This window comes from Sceloporus occidentalis, unplaced genomic scaffold, assembly GCF_023333645.1.
Source record: "Sceloporus occidentalis isolate IW3139 unplaced genomic scaffold, rSceOcc1.0.p SCAF_4, whole genome shotgun sequence".
NCBI classification, from domain to species: Eukaryota; Metazoa; Chordata; class Lepidosauria; order Squamata; family Phrynosomatidae; genus Sceloporus; species Sceloporus occidentalis.
The window spans coordinates 202289497-202309186 of record NW_028316984.1 but is presented as its reverse complement, the minus strand read 5'-3'; positions in this window follow the sequence as shown (position 1 = coordinate 202309186).

Genomic DNA, 19690 nt, shown 5'->3' with positions numbered 1-19690 from the left:
TCAAAAGTAGCGGAATGGAAATTTTAGTACTGTGATTTTTCTTTCCTTTCCATTTTCAAACCACCAGCTATTCCCTCTGGGAATCCAGCGTTCAGCAGTGTTAATATTGGCACTCATTTTCTCTGTTTTCAGAGATGAGTTCATTCTAATATATTAATGGGATTCTCTATCAAATAACCAGAGTTTGTGGCAGTTGGGAGATAAAGAGGTAACTCTTTCTCCCTTCTTAACAATCCTGGAAAAACTCAGAGGCAGCAGGTTGCTTCCACTGGACTGGATGTGTAAGAGAAGTCAGAATGGGCTCAGGGCTCGGAGTTGGGGATGGAGGCCAGGGGGACTCCAGAGGTCATCTAGAGGAACCGGTGATCAAGGCTTGCAAATCCAAGCCCTGTCAGGAATGGTATCTTCAGCCTGGAGAACAGACAACTAGGAAGTAAAATGATACAACTGTCTTCTAAAATCTCAATCAGTTGTGTTGCTGGGGGGGGGGGGGGTGCGGGTGGTGTGGACTGCAGCAGGTGACACCCTGAAGGGGGGTGACACCAGTCCTCCTTAAACACCTACCTTTGGGTTGTGGCATTCATCTGGTTCCCTTTAAAATACTTTAAGAGATGGTGGGAGTGTGGTGCAGCTCAAAGGGAGGAGAAAGGGGAGGCCCCAGAATTTTTTAAATTGAAATTTCAAATTTCAATTTTTTTAAATATATATATTATATTTAAATTCTTTTAAAAAAATCATATTTTAACCAAATCTTCACTATGTATATGTAAATATATTTAAGTTTTGCATATGATACAGTGTGTCCACATCATACGAGGGCGCATCATACGCAGCATCCAGCATACGCTGGAAGCAGTGCCAGAAATAAGCCTCGTGTGCCCCAGAAGAAGTAATGGGGCGCACACAACTGTAGTGTTGAGCGGCGGGCACGAGCCCCATTACTTCCAATGGGGCTCAAGCTTATGCATTTTTATTTTACTCAGGGGGATCTGGAATATATTTTAATTTCAATTACTGTTCTAATTTACATCACAACTATTAGCATTACATTCAATGGCAAGAATTACAATTTATGAACAGCATTTGTGCAAAAAACATCCCTACAGATTCTGCATGTTGTGGAATGGGAGCAGGTCAATGGGGGCGTATGACACCATGAGTTGCCACACCAGGTGACACCAACCATAGTGATGCCACTGATCTCAATGGGTTTCAGGTAGATGGGAGACATTCAACACCCAAATAAAGTCCCTCTGAAGATGATGACCTCTTTTTCACTGAAGGTCTTTAAATGGAGAAAGCCAGTATGGTGTCAAATGGCATTAATTCTGTAGTGTAGATGCAGTCCATGTGACTTTGGGCAAGTCGCACAGTCTCAGACTCAGAGGAAGGCAAGGGCAAACCCCTTTGAACAAACCCTGTGAGAGGTTCAGCTCAAAAATCATAATAATATATAAATATATTTCCTGTTAGGAATTTATTTCTGTTAGGACTATTTGATGAAAACTCAAAAACAGAAAAAAGCATGGAAAGATTGTCTGATTTATGATATTGGCAGCTAGATTAGTCCGTGCAAAGTATTGGATGAGTCCCCAGATTCCGAATATTGATGAATGGTGGGGAATAAATGATGGAAATTTTGTAGATGGAGAACTGGAGGCGTCTGTTTAGAGAAAAACCTATAAATGGTTTCTTGAAAGAGTGCAAGTTATTTATAGAATATGTACAACAGAGGAAGAGGGATACAATGGCCATAGGTTTTAGTAGATGACGTTAAAATAGACACAGGTAAGAACTGTGTGATTGTTGAAAGCTAAGGTCACACTTTGTGGATTAGACAAATTAAGCAAGATTTGTCCCAACTGCCTAGCCTCATCTGATAAGAGAAAATAGGGAAGGCTGAGTTAATGACTGGGACAGAAGAAAGGTCTAAATCTGTGTTTACTCTTCATACGCTTATTTTGTATATGTTAGTATGCGTGTATTAGTGTTTGTAGGTATAAGTAGTAATTCAAGGTATAAAGTTGTAGGTATAAAGTAGCAATCCTCCCCCCCCTTTTTTTTTTTTTAATCTTTTTTTGTGTTGTATCTACCCTTGGTTCTAATAATAAACTTTCAATTAAACTAATTTTTTAAGTTTTTATTTTTCAGTTACAAATTTATTTTTCAGAGAACCCAAAGCAATCTATCACAGAACCTCAGGGCTCCAAGGCGCCTTGGTTGAGAAACCAACCTTTGGCTGCATCCACACTGCAGAAATAATCCAGTTTGATACCACTTTAATTGCCATGGCTTAATGATATGGAATTCTGGGGATTGTAGTTTGTTTTGGCACCAGAGCTCTCTAACAGAGAAGGATAAGTGCCTCAGAACGTTACAGTTCCCAGAAATCCATAGCACTGAGCCATGGCAGTTAAAGTGGTGTCAAATTGGATACTTTATGCAGTGCGGATGCAGCTTTCATGGGACTAGGCTTGCATCTACAACCACAGAATTAATACAGTTTGATACCACTTTAACTGCTATGGCTCCATCCTATGGGCTCCTGGGATTTACAGTTTGTTGTGGCACCAGAGCCCTCTGACAGAAATGGTTAAATGTCTCGCCACACTAGAAATCCCAGAATTCCATAGCATTGAGCCATGAAAAGTGGGCTCTCAGGGCTGCATGTGCCCACACTTTTTCTCACCCATGATTTAGAGGAATCATGCTGGTTACAGCAAACTTCTTCCATCCTCTTCAGAAATGCCTTCAATCCCACATGCACCCACAAGTTTACTTTAAACCAAGAACCCAGAAACCTCACTCCGACAGTGTGACCTGAGTCCTCTAAGTCATCCTGGCTATCCAGTCAGTGAGATTCACATAAATGTTGACTCATCATCATTCAGCAACTGATTTGGGGTGCATCCACACTGTAGAAATGGTGCAGTTTGACACCACTTTAAGTGTTGTTGCTCCATCCTATGGCATCCTGGGATTTGTAGCTTTACAAGGTCTTTAGCCTTATCTGCCAAAGAGTGCTCGTCCCTCACAAAACTACAAATCCTGCGATTCTGTAGAATGGAGCCATGGCACTTAAAGTGGTATCAAACTTTTCTACAGTGTAGATGTACCTTCAATAGCCTGACTCTTATTCACAACCTCCAACTGTTCTGATCTGATAGGGTCAGTCCCACAACGACTAGAGCGCAACTGGCATGACACTCGACTCTTATCTGACAGAACTCATCATAGGAAATTTCTTCATACCTATAGAGAGGCGATACAGGCAGTGCAGACATCTTTCGCCTCTCCATGTATCGCAACTGCAGAGTCCCGTCCAGCAGAGCTGTTTAGGGTGGTAAGGGAACTGACACAGGTTCCACCTCTGCAGAACCCTTTACTTAACCCAACAACGGCCTGCTGTGATGCTTTTAACAACTACTTCACAGATAAAATCTCTCAGATAAGAGCCGACCTGCATGCCAGGATTGCAGCAGAATCGACTGATCCAGTGAACCTGTTGTTGAGGTTAAACTGGATTGGTTTGAGCTTGTGAATACCGAGGACATGGCCAAGATCCTTGGAAATGTGAAGAAGGCAACATGTCCGCTCGATCCCTGCCCATCATGGCTGGCCGTCCAGGGGGGTGATGCCTTGAGGGCATTTCTTAGAGATGTCGTCAATGCATCCCTTAGGGAAGGTTGTGTTCCAACTTGCTTAAAGGAGGCAGTTGTTAGACTGCTCCTGAAAAAACCTTCCCTGGACCCCCTGGATATGAAGAACTACAGGCCTGTATCTCATCTTTCATTTTTGAGCGAGGTGATTGAGAGGGCTGTCGCCCTTCAACTCCAAGTCATCTTGGATGAAACCGATTATCTAGACCAGGGGTCGGCAACCTACGGCCCGCAGGCCGGATCCGGCCCAGCAAGGCCTTGAGACCGGCCCCAGCCTGGTCCTGCCGCTGATTGCCGCCCCCACCACAGCTTCCGCGCCGCTCCGGGCGCCATTTTGAATTCGGCCCCCCAGTTGTCTGAGGGACAGCAACCTGGCCCCCAGCTCAAAAAGGTTGCCTACCCCTGATCTAGACCCATTTTAAACCGGCTTCCGGACGGGATATGGGGTGGAGACTGCCATGGTTGCTCTGGCTGATGATCTTCATCTAGGCATTGACAGAGGAAGCGTGACCCTGTTGGTGCTTCTAGACCTCTCAGTGGCCTTCGACACAATAGATCACGACATCCTCTTGGAATGCCTGGGAGAGTTAGGAATTGGTGGCACTGCACTCCAGTGGTTCTGGTCCTTCCTCTCGGGTAGATTCCAGAGGGTGATGCTCAGGGACAGTCGCTCCTCGAAAACGGAGCTTAAATGTGGCATCCCTCAAGGTGCCATACTGTCCCTGATGCTATTCAACATTTATATGAAGCCACTGGGAGAAATCATTCGCAGACATGGGGCAGGTGTTATCAGTACGCTGATGACACCCAAATATATTTCTCCATGTTCCGATCAGCAGCTATGACAACAGATAGCATTTCTCCCCTCAGTCAATGTCTTGAAGCAGTAATGGGCTGGATGAGGAAAAACCAGCTCAGGCTGAATCCAGACAAAACAGAGGTACTTACAGTAGGGGCCCCCAAACCAGGTATAGTTGCAACCTCCAGTCCTAGAAGGGGTCATGCTCTGCACAAAGGACTGTGTTCGCAGTCTGGGAGTGCTCCTAAATCTGTCGCTTCACATGACGAACCAAGTGAATGCAACGATCAGGAGCGCCTACTATCAGCTTCGGCTGATATGCCAGCTGCACCCTTTCCTGGAAGTAAAGGACCTAGAAATTGTTGCACATTCACTGGCAACTTCACAACTTGATTTCTGTAATGTGCTCTATATGGGGATACCCTTGTGCCTAGTCCAGACACTTCAACTAGTGCACAATATGGCAGCCAGGCTGGTCGCCAGAAAAACTAGGAGTGACCGAATAACATCTGTCCTAAAATAATCTCTTCACTGGCTGCCTATTAGTTTCCAGGCACAGTATAAGGTGTTGGTTATAACCTTTAAAGCCCTACATGGCTTGGGTCCAACCTATTTGAGGGATCGCCTGCTCCCATATAATCCGCCCCGCTGCACCCTCCGGTCCTCTGGGAGGAATCTATTGCAGCCTTTAAAAACCAGGCTAACTGCTACCTCCCAGAGGGCCTTCTCTGCAATGGCTCCCAGACTATGGAACGGCCGGACGGACGAGATCCGTTAAACTGCCAGCTTAGACAGCTTTAATAGATATTTTAATTGTAACATGTTTAATCCTGTTTTGGGGGGGGGGATTTGGGACACCATGGTTGTAAATGTGGATTTTAATATGTTTTGAGCCGCTTTGATTGTCTAGTTACAGAAAAGCAGCATACAAATACATTTTATTTATTATTATTTACTTATTAATTAATGCTCTGCCATCCCACTTTTTCAGCTGTTTTTTAAAATGTCCCAGCTTTTCCATCCTACTCCTACTTTCTGTCTTTATCCTCAGCTCACTTCAGCTTGCATTCATTGAATCTGATTAATTAATTCAGCAGAGGGAAGAGGAGACCAGAGGCCACAAACTTTGCCTTCACAGTCAGCTAAGGCAAACATAAACGGTTGTAGCCTCTCATATCGTGTGTATTTTTACTCATTGGTAAATTTTGCCACCTTCTCCACATCTATTCCAATTTTCACATGTGTAACATTGTAGGTTGTTATCCAAAGTTCAAGGGGCCCAAGAGGGCTCTCACAATTGTATTTAATAAAGGAATTAATTTAGCTCAATAGGAGGCTGAGAGGGGTCTTAGGATCATGCTAAAAAGCTGGATTTAGCCTATGCATAGCAGTTCCTAACCAAAAAACTAAAGACTGCTTAGTTTAGTGTTATTTATAAAAGCAAAAGGGAAATCAGCTTTCTCTCAAAGACACACACACACGATGTAAAGGTAGTCACTGATAGCAATTTCATGGTGTTTGGCAGCAAGCAATGCTTTCCCAGATCAGGAATGGAGCTCCGACTGGGGATTGCAATGGAAGAGTCTGTCTCAGCACACAGCCTGGACCTGCCAAGGAGTCAAGGAGAAACAGACGGAGGGGCTGTCTGAACTCAACAGAGACAAATTGGGTCTCCCCCAAATGGGTATATTTGTAGGAGAAAATGTGTCTTGATGCAGCTTCTCAGGACCTTTAGTGAATTTTTCCAGGAGAAAGAATGGCCAGACATGTTGAGAAGTTGGAGTGTATCCAGAGGAGGACCACCAAAATGGCGAAGGGTCGGGAAACCATTCACTATAGGAGTGACTTAGGGAGCTGGGTATGCTTAGCCTGGAGAAGAGAAGGTTAAAAGGCAACATGAAAGCCCTGTTTAAATATTTGAAAGGGTGTCATACTGGATGGCCATCTGTCAAGGATGTTTTGATTGTAAGTTTCTGCATGGCAGGGGGTTGGACTGGATGGTCCTTGAGGTCTCTTCCAACTCTATGATTCTATCATTCTACGAGGATGGCACAAGCTTTTTTCCTACAGCTCCAAAGAATAGGACTTGGAGCAAATGATTCAAATTACAAGAAAAGAGATTCCACCTCAACATTAGGAAGAACTTCCTTACAGTAAGAGATGTTTGATAGTAGAAGATGCTGCCTCAGAGGGTGCTGGAGTCTCCTTCTTTGGGTTTTTTTTTAAACAGAGGCTGGATGGGCATCTGTCACAGGGAGACCTTTGGTTGTGTGTTCTTGCATGGCAAGGGGTCAGACTGGATGGGCCTTATGGTCTCTTCCAATTCAATGATTCTGTATGTGAAAATGACCAGACAATGAAACGCAAACATCCTACAGAAAGAGGTGTCATCTCTAGTTGGCCATGCTCTTTGATTTTCAACATTCTGGCCACTATCCAGTACATTGCCCTCCATCACACTCCTGTGTCAAGGGATTGTGCTGATTTCAATCTCAAAGGACCTATCCTGTCTATGTGCACTAGCACTTCCAAGCAAACCCACTGGATCCCCTTATTTGGGCAGGCTATTGGGGTGCCTTCAGTGGCTATGTGACCAAACATCCCTTTTCATATTAAATTGTTATCAAAGGTCAGCTAGGGGTGGAGGAGGGTTAGTCCATGGGGTAACAAGATCATACTAGTTCAGACTAAGAAGACGGAAGCCTCTGTGTTCGAAACCATGCACAGCTCTGCTCGCTGTACCACGCTGCCTCTCACCCTGGATGCAGGCCTCATCAGAGAGAACTCAGCAAAGCAGAACAGCATGAACTACACTCTTTCGATCACAGGCTTGCCATCCCAAAAAGAAAGCCAAAGATAATGTGCTGTCAGGGAGGAGGGGGATATATTTCCTTCTGTATTCATAAGAGTAGTCCTTTGTAGATTAAAGATATTCTTTGTCTCATGGATAAGCTTCACGCTACTTAAGAGAGACTAAGCTGGGATACATTTCATTAGCAGCTTCCATGCTTGTCGTGCTCTTGCCTGCTCTTCATAACCTTTTCTTTTAACACTAATTGCCTTTAGTGTGTGTGTGTGTGTGTGTGTGTGTGTGTGTGTGTGTGTGTATATATATATATATATATATATATATATATATATATATTGAAAATCAAGTTACATATTGAATATGCTCCCCTCCTGAAATGCTCAAATTCACAGAGGTTTGGGCCCTTTTATATATTTTTCCTTCATTAAAAATGACAGTTAAGATCTTAAAGTGGGATCGCATAGTTTAATCTCCGTACACAGTGTTACACATGGGTTGTGATGAATGGCTGCATTGAGCAACTGAAATTAATTGCAAATGTACAACCAAATGTATGCACGTGCATGTATATGCATAATGCAAAATGTGCATCCACTATATGCACAGCTCTGTTTCCACAGCCTTCCAATGGAATGAGTCCATTCAGTATGCATACAAAAGCTGAATCTATGTGCAGGGGCACTGCATGCACAACTCTGCTTCACAACCTTGAAATGAATGCAGCCATTCAAGAAATGTTCAATCCCATCTACAGGGAAACTACACCAAAAGGGTTCTGACCAGTCTCTTCTAGGATTTCATGTCACCGCTTTAGAGGATCAAACTTTTAGCAGTCATTTCAGCTTACTGGTGCTGATACCAAAGTTTACCATCATGTCAGTATGAATGCACCCAATCTAATCTAACTCCTAAAGTTAAACAGGGTATGGCCCGGTTAGTGCTTGGATGAGAGATCACCAGGAGTGAAAACTGGTGGGAGGAACCTCACCACATTAAGACAATTTAACATCATACCACTAGCAGAAAATAGCAAAGCCTTGGAACACCTATTGAGGAAAATCCAGGAAGTACAAAAGTGGAAATGTTGGACTGCAGCTGAACATTAAGGAAACAGAAATAATGATCACGTTACTGACTACATAACTTTCGAGTATACAATGAAGACACTGAAACCATTAAGGCTTTTCTATAGCTTAGTTGAGTCGTACATCAAATTGGAGACTACAATCAAGAAGTCAAAAAAAAAAAAAAGAAAGAAGGCAGACAGGAAGAAAATAAACACCTCTGAAATGTGCTGCTGGAGAATGGTGAACTACAAAAAAGACAAATAAATGAGTCCAAGAGCAAATCAAGACTGAACTTTCCCTAGAAGTTAAAATGACTAAACTGAGCCTGTCGTACTTTGGACATATTGTGAGAAGACATGACATTAGAAAATACAACAATGCTTGGTAAAGCATTACTGAGTCAAGGAAGCTATGTGCCCTGAGTTTGGGAGACCTGAGCAGTGCAGCTGATAATAGACAAGCCTTGAGGTCTCTCATTCACACAGTCACCATAAACTAAAGTTAAAAACACTATGAAATCATCTTACCTGAATCTCTGGAGAGCCATTGCCAATCCGTGTTAACCATACTGGTCTGGATGAACCAATACCTTGTTTTAGGACAAAGCCATGACTCATATGACTCACTTTCATCCACTGCTCATGCTCCAGTAACTTTGGGAAACCAATGAGAAAAGCAGCATTCACACAAATCATGAGGAGTAGAGCTTATGGCAGTTATTTTTTGGACCACAGCTCCCAGATTCTCCCAGCATTCTCACCAGAAAGGGGACTTCCTACATTGTCCAGGATCCCTTCAAACCTAGACCAGACTTATTCCATCTGTGATCTGAGGTGGCTCTTCTCCATGGAGAGGGACTGTAGTGCACCTGCTATGAGAGCATAAAGTCTTGGTTTCCATCCCCAGCATCTTCAGGGGGAAAGATTGGAAACCCTGGGGAACTGCTGCTGCCAATCAGAGTTGCCAATGCTGGGGCAGATGAACCCAGGAACCCCCAAAATCATAGAATCTTAGAGCTGGAAGGGACTCTGAGGGCTATTGAGTTCAACCCTCTGCTGTATAGGATTGTACAGCTAAAGCACCCCTGAAAAGTGGCTATCCAATCTCTGTTTAAAGATCTCCAAAGATGGAGGTTCCACCACCCTCCAAGGAAACTCATTCAACTACCAAACAGCTCTTTCAACAACAAAGTACTTCATTACTGTTAGGAGTAGAATCTCTTTTCTTGTAATTTGGATTTGCTGTTTTTCATTCTAGTCTCTAGAGAAGCAGGAAAGAATCTGTCTCTATCTTGTCCATGACATCCTTTCAGAAGAACCTTTCAAATGAATCATGCCACCTCTATCTTGTCTTCTCCAAGATAAACATATCCAGCTTCGTAAGTCATTCCTCATAAGACTTGTTTTCCAGACTTTGGGTCATCTCGGTTGCCCTTGTCTGGATGCTTTGGATCTTATCAATACCTTTCTTGAACTGAAATGTCCAGAAATGTACACAAGATTACAGATGTGTTCATGTTCTCTGTGTCTGATGAATGATCTGACCATAGCAGAACAGACTGGGTACTGTTACTTTCATTGCTCTGGACACACAATCCTTTTGATGCAGCTGAGAATTGGACTGGCTTTTTTGGGAAGGGGTGGTGTATTATACTGGTTTAATCAGATTCCAATATTCCTATGAAGAAGGTCTCATTTCCTTCCCTCAGAATCTCCAACATGGGGCGTCAAAATTCAAGAGGTATATTGACAAGCTGGAGCATGTCCAGAGAAGGGTAACCAAAATGGTGAAAGGTCTTGAAGCCACCAAGTCCTCTGAGAAGTGACTTAGGCTTAGCCTAAGGAAGAGAAGGTCAAGGGATGACATGATAGACATGATATTGGAAAGACTGTTCTATTGAGGATAGAGCAAGCTTGTTTTCCACTTCTGTGGAGAGTGGAAAATGAACCAATAATTCAGATCACAAAAAAGGGATTCCACCTAAACACTAGGAAGAACTTCCTAACAACAACTGCTGTTTGATAGGAGAATATGCTGCCTTGGAGAGTGGTGGAGTCTCTCTCTTTGAAGGTTTTAAACAGAGGCTGGATGGTTATCTGTCACAGGGAGTGATTTGACGGTGTTTTCCTGCATGGCAGAAGTGGATTGGACTGGATGGTCCTTGGGGTCTCTTCCCATTCTTTGATTCTCTGATTCTATAAAAGAATCCTGCTTGAACCCCAACTGCCAGTCAGAGTTGGCATTACAGCACTAGATGGAGCAAGAGGCTCCAATTTTCATTTTTGAACTCTATTCATTGTACCTTCTTCGCTTCAGCCTAACCATGCACTGCAGGCCTGTGATCATGTGCTCCTTCCTGTTTAGTTTATATAGCACTACCAACTTTACAGGAAGGAAGTCTCAGCCCCAAAGGACATCCCAACTAAAACCTTCACTTACTAGAGAGATCATATCACTGAGCGCCAGTGACAGGCACCTGTGGGCTGTGTGTGTTCCTCTCCATTGTACCAAGATTTCAGGCATAGTGCATTTCAGTTGCATTATTCTCAGCAGCTGATGTAGCAATTTCTGCCTAAAAATGATTGATTTTGCCCTAGAAAGCTTTATTCCTTATTAGCTTTGGCTTTCCATTGTCTTCTTCCCATGCACCACAAAACTAGTTATTAATGAGTTAACAATTAATATGTTAATTTACTATGGTTCTTGTAATATTTCCCTGGGAGCAATAGGAAAGACATTTCCTCCTCTGAGACCATGGAAGGGGGAGCCTTTGCACAGCTTTAAATGGGGATGGGGCCATTTGACAGCAGGTGGGGCTATCAATGGCTTCTAGCTACAGAGCGCATGGATGCTCCCTCCAGTATATAGAGTTTAGATTGTGTGCTGCTAAGTGTATCAGTTGCTGGAGGGCATGAGACTGGGAGCTCAATTGGTCGAGGCAGATAAAAGGAAAGATTTCTCCATGCACTGTTTAGTTAAACTGTGAAACTCACTGCCACAAGATACAGTGATGGCTGCCAACTTGGATGGTTTTAAAGGGGAATTGGATAGATCCACAGAGATTTGCACCAGCAATGGCTACTAGTCAGGATAGCTATATACAGTCAGCAATCTGTATCCACTGATTGTTTTATCCATGGATTCAAGCATTCACGGCTTGAAAATATTTTAAATATATATAAATTACCAAAAGCAAACCTTGATTTTGCCATTTTTTATAAGGGTCACCAATTTACTATCCATTGTATTTAATGAAACTTGAACATCCATGGATTTTAATATCCACAGGGTCCTGGAACCAAACCCCAGTGGATACCAAGGGCCCACTGTATGCCTCTGAATCAGGTGTGTGTTTGTGTGTGCGTACGCGCACCTGTTGGCTTATGGCAATCCCACGGATTTCATAGAGTTTTTCTTGGCTAAGCAAGGAATGCTCAGAGGTGGTTTTGCAAGCTCCTTCCTGTAAAATATAGCTAAGCAAAGGAACCAGATCCCATCTGATCTTAGAAGCCAAGTGAAGTCAGCACTGGTTAGTACTTGCAGGTGAGCATTGGCAGCCTCCCATCCAAGTACTAACCACTGCTGACCTTGCTTAGCTTCCAAGATTCGGTGGTATCTGGTGCCTTTGGGGTATTTAGGCTCCACATCTGTAAGCAGCTGGAGAGTGTAGCACTGAGGCTGACAGCCTATATTAAGTTTGCACAGCTGTCATTAAAAAGAAGAAGGAAGTTTTGTAAGAGATGGGATTCAGTTGACATGGAAAAATCATCCAATTATGCTAACCTTCTTGGCCTGTTATGGTAACTTTCTTAGCTTCTTTCTCTCAGAAACCCCGGAAGCTACTTCTGATGCTAAGGCTTCAGTGTGTATAACTTGGCATCTGACTATGTCCATCATCACTACATAGAATAATAGGATCCCAGAGTTGGAAGAGACCCCCAGGGCCATCCTGTCTCATTCCCTTCTGCTATGCAAGAAGACATCATCAAAACCCTACTGACAAAAATATGATGGCAAAATTATACATAGAATTGTAGAATGAACAGAATAGAAGACATAGAGGAGACAGACTTTGCAATAAAACAAGATATAACACCTTAGAACAGGCAGTTCAAGGAAGGAATGAGTTTGCTATGATTGTTAGGTTGTTTGTCAATATAGGAATGTTCTATGTGCAAGTGTGTTTGATAGAAAAGAGGTAAATTGAATATTAGAATTTTTTTAGATAATCATTTATGTGCAAAATTAAATAAACAGATTTTTAAAAAAAGATAAATGGCCATCAAGCTGCCACTTAAAAACCTCCAAAGAAAGAGACTCCACCGCTCTATTAGGCAGCAGCATCTTACACTCTCAAACAGTTCTTAGCATTAGAAAGTTTTTCCTAAATGGTAAACAGTAAAAGGTCTGGAAACCACCAAGTCCGATGAGGGATGGCTTAGGGATCTGGGTATGTTTAGCATGGAGAAGAGAAGGTTTAAGGTGACATGCTCAGCCATGGAACCCACTGGGTGACCCTGGGCAGGTCACACTCTCTCAGCCTCAGGGGAAGACAATGCCAAGCCTCCTCTGAACAAATCTTTCCAAGAAAGTGCCATGATAGTGTCATCATAGGCCAGAAACAACTTGAAGGCATGCGAAAACAATGAAAACATGTTTATGTGACAGATGTGGGCCATGATGGCTTCACTTTCTTACTCCGCTGGAAAATGGCAGCCAGAGAGTGTTTGGATGTATCTGCATGGCCAATTGTCAGGACAGAGCTGTGCCCTGGCATGATACGACATGCATGGCACAGCTGCAGAAAAGGTAGTGTGTAAAGTCCACAATAGCTCCTTATTAACACCTAGAGCAGCACTTCCACTGATGAAATCATGGTCAGCCACCCTAATCCCAAAAGGATTCCAGCCAATGGAGGCAGAGTGGCAAAGAAACAAGCTGGGAGTAAAAGGCGGCTGAGAGAAATTGATATTGTCATTACCATGCCCTATTTCTGAGCTTTCCTGGCTGCCTACTCTTGGACAGGTCATGATCCAGCAGGTCTCTTCTGAGACTCTTTGGACCTTTGCTTTCTCAACCAGCCTGACTATTTCTGGACTACTTTCATCCTTGCCCTTTTAGAATGAGGAGCATGTAACCCTCTGGTACTGGTCAAGAGCTGTGCTTTCTTCTGCTCAGTGGGTAGCCTTTCTCTTATAAATAGTGGTGAGATCTAATGCACACACACATGCACACGCACAAACAAAAGTGGACTAAAATAGGAATGGAGAAGAGAAAGGGCGAGTCGTTCCTCTTGGCCATGACCCAAAGAGCCCAAAGCTATATCCTTTTCGAATGTAAAAACATCCAAGGAGCCGGGGGGGGGGGGGGGGGGGACCTGGCCAAAGGAGGTCTCTCTATTTTATTCTTTGGGGTGATACCCAAATGGAGAGCCCCCCAGCAAGGTACAAACACAACTACACCCCTTGATCCCACTTGGTGGAAAAATGTGTTACAAACATTTTGTGTAGTCCTCTGTTTAAAACTCTTACACAACAAAGAGGAGGAGAGGCACTCCAATTTTGTCTTGTCTTCAAAAAGTATCTCCACTTCATCCTCATTTCTATACCAGGATTGGGAATCATGCGGCTTTCCAGAAGGTCTTGGACTGCAGCTCCCATCATTTAGAGAAAATGCTATTTGCTATCCCTGCGACAAATATTTCTATTTTATTTTAAGGAAAGATACATTTGCATGGCTTGCACATGAGATGCTGATATCCATAAAATTCTGAGTTTGCTGCCCCAATGCGAGTAAGTCAATGTCCACACAGGGGGAAGGAGCATTTTTAGTTTTATTTGCTGCAGTGAATACGTATCAATGGTCTCATGGCCCAGAAGACGGACACTAAGGAAAGAAACAGACATATATAGGTTTCCATATGATAATCCCACAGCATACTATCTCTATGTAGCCATAGAGTCACTAATTTGCAGGTCTCATTTCTAGACCATACATACTACTATCCCATAATGATCCTGCACTGCCTAGCAACTCAGAAGTTGAAGAGGGTACCTTTTGTCAGAGAGGTGTGTTTTAGGTCTCGTGACATCAATAAAGCACCTAGAGTTCAGGAACTCTGTATGACCGCAGAAAGCATCCATGCTGTGCAGGCACCAGCCACATCTAGGCAGAGCTAGGTGCCCCTTTATAAGCCATGTTTACATTAGGCCTCCTAGTTTTGTCTCTCTAATCTCTCTTGCTGCATTTGATTCTCTGCTTCTCAAGCTGACATTATCCTGTGTCCAGTTCCAGGCACCACAATTCAAAAAGGGGTATTGAGAAGTTGCAGCGTGTCCAGAGGAGGGCCACCAAAATGGTAAAGTTTCTGGAAACCATGCCTTATGAGGAGAGATTTAGGCAGCTGGATAAGTTAGCCTGGAGAAGAGATGCTTAAGAGGTGATATAATAGCCTTATTTAAGTATTTGAAGGGGTGTCACACTGAGGATGGAGCAAGCTTATTTTATGTTGCTCCAGAGAATAGGACCCAGAACAATGGATGCAAGCTACAGGAAAAGAGATTCCAGCTCAACATTAGGAGGAACTTCCTGACAGTAAGGGCTGTTCGACAGTGGAACAAACTCCTCCCTCGGAGTGTAGTGGACTCTCCTTCCTTAGAGATCTTTAAACAGAGGCTGGATGGCCATCTGTTGGGAGCACTTTGATTGAGAGTTCCTGCATGGAAGGGAGTTGGACTGGATGGCCCTTGGGGTCTCTTCCAATTCTGTGATTCTATGATTCTACCAGAGTTGCTTGTTATTCCTTGAAGAACTATAGCAAAGGGCAGGCAGAGACAAGCATACATTTTTCCATTCTATTCTATTGGCTTGATATTTCCAGACTGGTTCCTCTTACTGGCTTCTCATTTTCTCCCAGTATACTGAACCAGTGTTTCCAAAACTTGGGGCAGGGCCCTGGAGCCTCCTGTTCCCCACTGATGGTTGTTTTGCTTTACCCAAGGAGAGAGTCCTGGACTGGCAGCGTTTTGCTCTGTGCCTCTAACCAAGGTCCATGAGCTTTTCAGCCAGGAGTTCTCTCAGCATCGATTTCTCTTGGCAAGGAAAGGCTTCAGTGATAAGGGAAGCTCCAGGCAGGAGCTGATGGGAGCCTGTCTGAGTCTGGAATGATGCAGCCTAATTAACTGCTGACAAGGCTCCCTTCTCAACTCCGTTCGGCCTTCTGGCTTCATTGTTAATGATGACCGAAGCTGGTATTAGAGTCCCTGGAAGCCACGGCTGACAGCAGCCTTCTTGGCCAAAGATTATTGAATACCCCACAAACACCTCAGCAAAAGAGAGCAGGAGGACAGAGGATTCTCAAGGCCTCTCATTTGCAGACCCTGGAATGATTTCCATCTGGATCCAAAATGTCTCAGAGGAGAAGCAACACAAGTCATGCACGCCAGCCTAAGTCAGTGAAGACAGACCATTGTGACAGCCTTTTTAACCCCACCATATTGGGCATGTCTACACAAGCTGTTTAAACCAGGTTCTCCCCAGCCTCACTATGACCTGTGTAGCCAAAATCTATGTAGGGGAATTTTACTTAGCTCAAATTGAGAGGGAGTCAGCTACAAGGACCCTACAAAACCATTTCCCATCTGTATAGCAAAGGGCCGATGGATCCAAGAAACGATGCAGAGTCAGAAGCCTCCAATCAAAGTATTATTTTCATTAAGGGGGGGAATCACACAGCAAATCACTAACACAGAGGGATTCATACAAGGCTCCGGAAATAAGGGAGGAGATGCAGATGGGTGGCTAAACACCACCTGTTTTTGCCCCAGAAGGATGCTGTGGCAACCATACACCGCAGGCTCTGGAGGGACCAAAAATAACCCACTTCTGGGTGAGGGTTTTTTTGCATCCCGGAAGGGGTGCCATAGGCGCGCTCGTGTGCCATGGTGACAGTTGCTGTGCATGATGAGTATCATTATGGCATGCACCGCATAAATGGGCGCACATAAGAATGGCACCCAGATGGTGCAGTGAGCGCTTAGCAGTGATGGTGAACCTATGGCACATGTGCCAGAGGTGGCACTCAGAGCCCTCTCTGTGGGCACATGTGCCATCACCTCAGCACAGTTTGCCAGAGTTTGTTAATAGAAAGCCAGAGGGACATGGCACTTTGCAATAAGTAAGTGGGTTTTGGGTTGCAGTTTGGGCATTCAGCCTCTAAAAGGTTCACCATCACTGGCTTAGAGCATCCAGATGCTCAGCCCTCACCGTGCCTACAGGCCGGCACAAAGTGCAGGTGTGTAGAGCCCCATACTTACACAAACCAAGACTTGCTTCAGGATCCAATTGGTTGAGTTGGTCATTGAGTGGAGGACCGGGACAGAACTAATTCAGAGAGTTTAGTGACAAAGTGTCCCCATGAACTCCAAACTAGCACACCGAGGGAAGATTTCCAGGGGTTTTTAAGGGCTAAAACTAGCCTTAGGGCAAAGGTGTTTGACTGTATGGGGTGAGGTAATCTGGTCTGGCAACAGTCAAGGGAAATGGGAAGGGAGTTAAGTCATTAGCCAGCTCATCAGGTGAGACCTCTAGGCAATTATCGCCCATTCTTCTGATTATGGTGGTGGTGGTGATCCTATTTGCAACTCCCAAACTACCTGCGGGGCTAGTCCTAGGGGTATTGTTCCCAAAAGGTCCCATTGAGCTGACCTCACCTGAGTGTAGTGTGTACATGTCCCTCCACTCTGGGGATTATGGCGGACTGCATAGCAGGGTCCATCTGGGGTCATGTGGAATACCACACACACCAAAATTCATACATAACTGGATATCGTATATGACTAAATGGAATGAAAGATCTCAAACCACTGATATTGACGACATAAACCCCCATGCTGAATAGCAACATTGTGCAACAGACATCAATAACTTTGGGGAGGGGGTCTATTGCTCAATGTGAAATCACAATGCAAAATGAAAAACTGCAATGTACAACCACATAGACTCCTAGAGTTGCAAGAAACCACAAGGGCCATCTAATCCAACCTCTTGCTATAGAAGAACTCATAATAAAAAAAAAAAACAGATGGCCATCCAGCCTCTGTTTAAGACACACAACTGCAATGCACAAGATTGATGCACAATGTATTAACAGAAGTATAGTGTCTAGAACATGGGGAGTACTAGTGCCACTGTATTCTGCTTCGGTCAGGCCTCACCTGGAATAGTGTGTCTAGTTCTGGGCACCTGAATTCAAAATGGATGTGGACAAGCATGGAGTGTATCCAGAGGAGGGTAACTAAAATGGGGGCTGGAACCCATCAGGCCATCGGAAGAACAACTTAGGGAGTTAGGTATGTTTAGCTTGAGGAAGAGGAGATGAATAGGTGACATGACAGCTATGTTTAAATATTTGAAGGCTTGTCATATTGAGGATGGAGCAAGCTTATTTTCTACTGCTCCAGAGAATAGGACTTGGAGCAATGGATTCCAACTACAGGAAAAGAGATTCCACCTAAACATTAGGAAGAACTTCCTGACAGTATGAGTTGTTGGACAGTGGAACACACTTCCTCAGAGTGAAGAGGAGTCTCCTTCTTAGGAGGTTTTCAAACAGAGGCTGGGTGGGCATTTTTCATAGGGAGGCCTTGGATTGTATCTTCCTGCATGACAAAAACAGGTTGACTGGATGACCTTTGTCTCTTCCAGCTCTATGATTCTATGATTCTAAGATTGCTGGATGAGAAACTACTTCTGCCATTGCCAGCAGAATATGTCTGTTGTGCCATAGCAAATAGTTCACCGGATCTAGTGTGAGCATATGATATGTGCATGAATATCTCACTAACAGGACGCCAGCTCTGAGTTTATGTAATGATTGTATAAAAAGGAATTGTAACACTATGTTTGCCAACAATTGTGGAATGTACAATTGCAGTGCGCAACACACATTGACATGGGCAGTGATCAATGTGCATATGCATGCTCAATGAACAATGGCACCACATGCAACACTCTGCCTTTGCCACCTTTAACTGAAGATGGGACTCCCATGTTGGACACCATGACTGATGAGGAAGTTTGGCATGTGATCTGCCTTGGCTCCCATTCTGGAGAAAAGGGGGCATATTAATCATTATTATTAACATAAGTTAGAAATAACTTGAAGGCACACAGCAACAATAATAACAACAGAAGCAATAACAACATAAAGTCACATTCCACCTCCTTGATGTAGGAACTTGGTGCCACTTGTTTTTGTGGCCTCTGGTTAGGCAAGCTCTCAGAAAATGGAAGGCAAATTCATGTTGTGGTTTTTCTTTTTTTTTCCAGGTCTTTTTTTTTTTAAGAGAGAAAAAAGATATAATTTGGTTAAAATCCTGTAGACAGGTGGGCTAGCAAATGTGTTTGTGGGCTTATGTGGGACATTTGACATGTTGGTGGCCAACAAAGCAATGTTCTTTGAAACATAGGCATATGTTACAGTCAGCTACAATCTGTCAAATGAGCAGCCCTCTCATTTTGTGCGCTTTCACATCACTTAAGATGATGGATGTGCCTTTATTTTATTTCATTTCATTTTGTCTACCCTAGCAGTCACTGTAAAATATTTGGCTCATATTTCTGCCTCCTGCCATCTGTGTGGACAGGAAAGTTATCCAGGAATGTGCAGAAGTTTTACCATTTTTAACTCAGCAACAGAGATAGATTTGGATAGACGTGAAACGCAGTATTATTTGTCATTCATTTGATTCATTTATTTCATGACTGCATAAACCATTCAAGCCTGTTTCTGACTCCCAAAACTTGGGAGAGTGAGTGTCCAAAAGGAGAATGCATTCAAATTTCCTTAGAGAAGTGGAATTGTACACAGAGATGCTGTACACAAACACACACACACACACACACACACAGAAAGAGAGAGAGAGAGAGAGGATGCAGGATTCATGGAGAAAGAGAAGAGGCCTGAGTGAAGGAGGAACCAAAGCCTTAGCTTCCTTCAAGAATACGCCAAGACATATGCACGTTGTATAGATTCAGTGGACCTGCTGTTGTTAACTGCCTTTGAGTTGATCTCGACCCATGGCAAACCTGTGGATGAGACATCTCCAAGACTCCTGTCCCCCACTGCTCTGCTCAGTTCCTGTAAATTCATACCTGTGGCCTCCTTAACAGAGGCCATCCATCTGGTGTGTGGCCTTCCTCTCTTTCTACATCTCTCCACCTTTCCTGGTATCATTGTCTTTTATTGTCTTCTCATGATGTGGCCAAAGTATAGCAGCCTCAGTTTGATTATCTTGGCTTCCAGGGAGATTTCCAGCTTGATTTGTTCAAGGACTCATTTGTTTGTCTTTTTGGC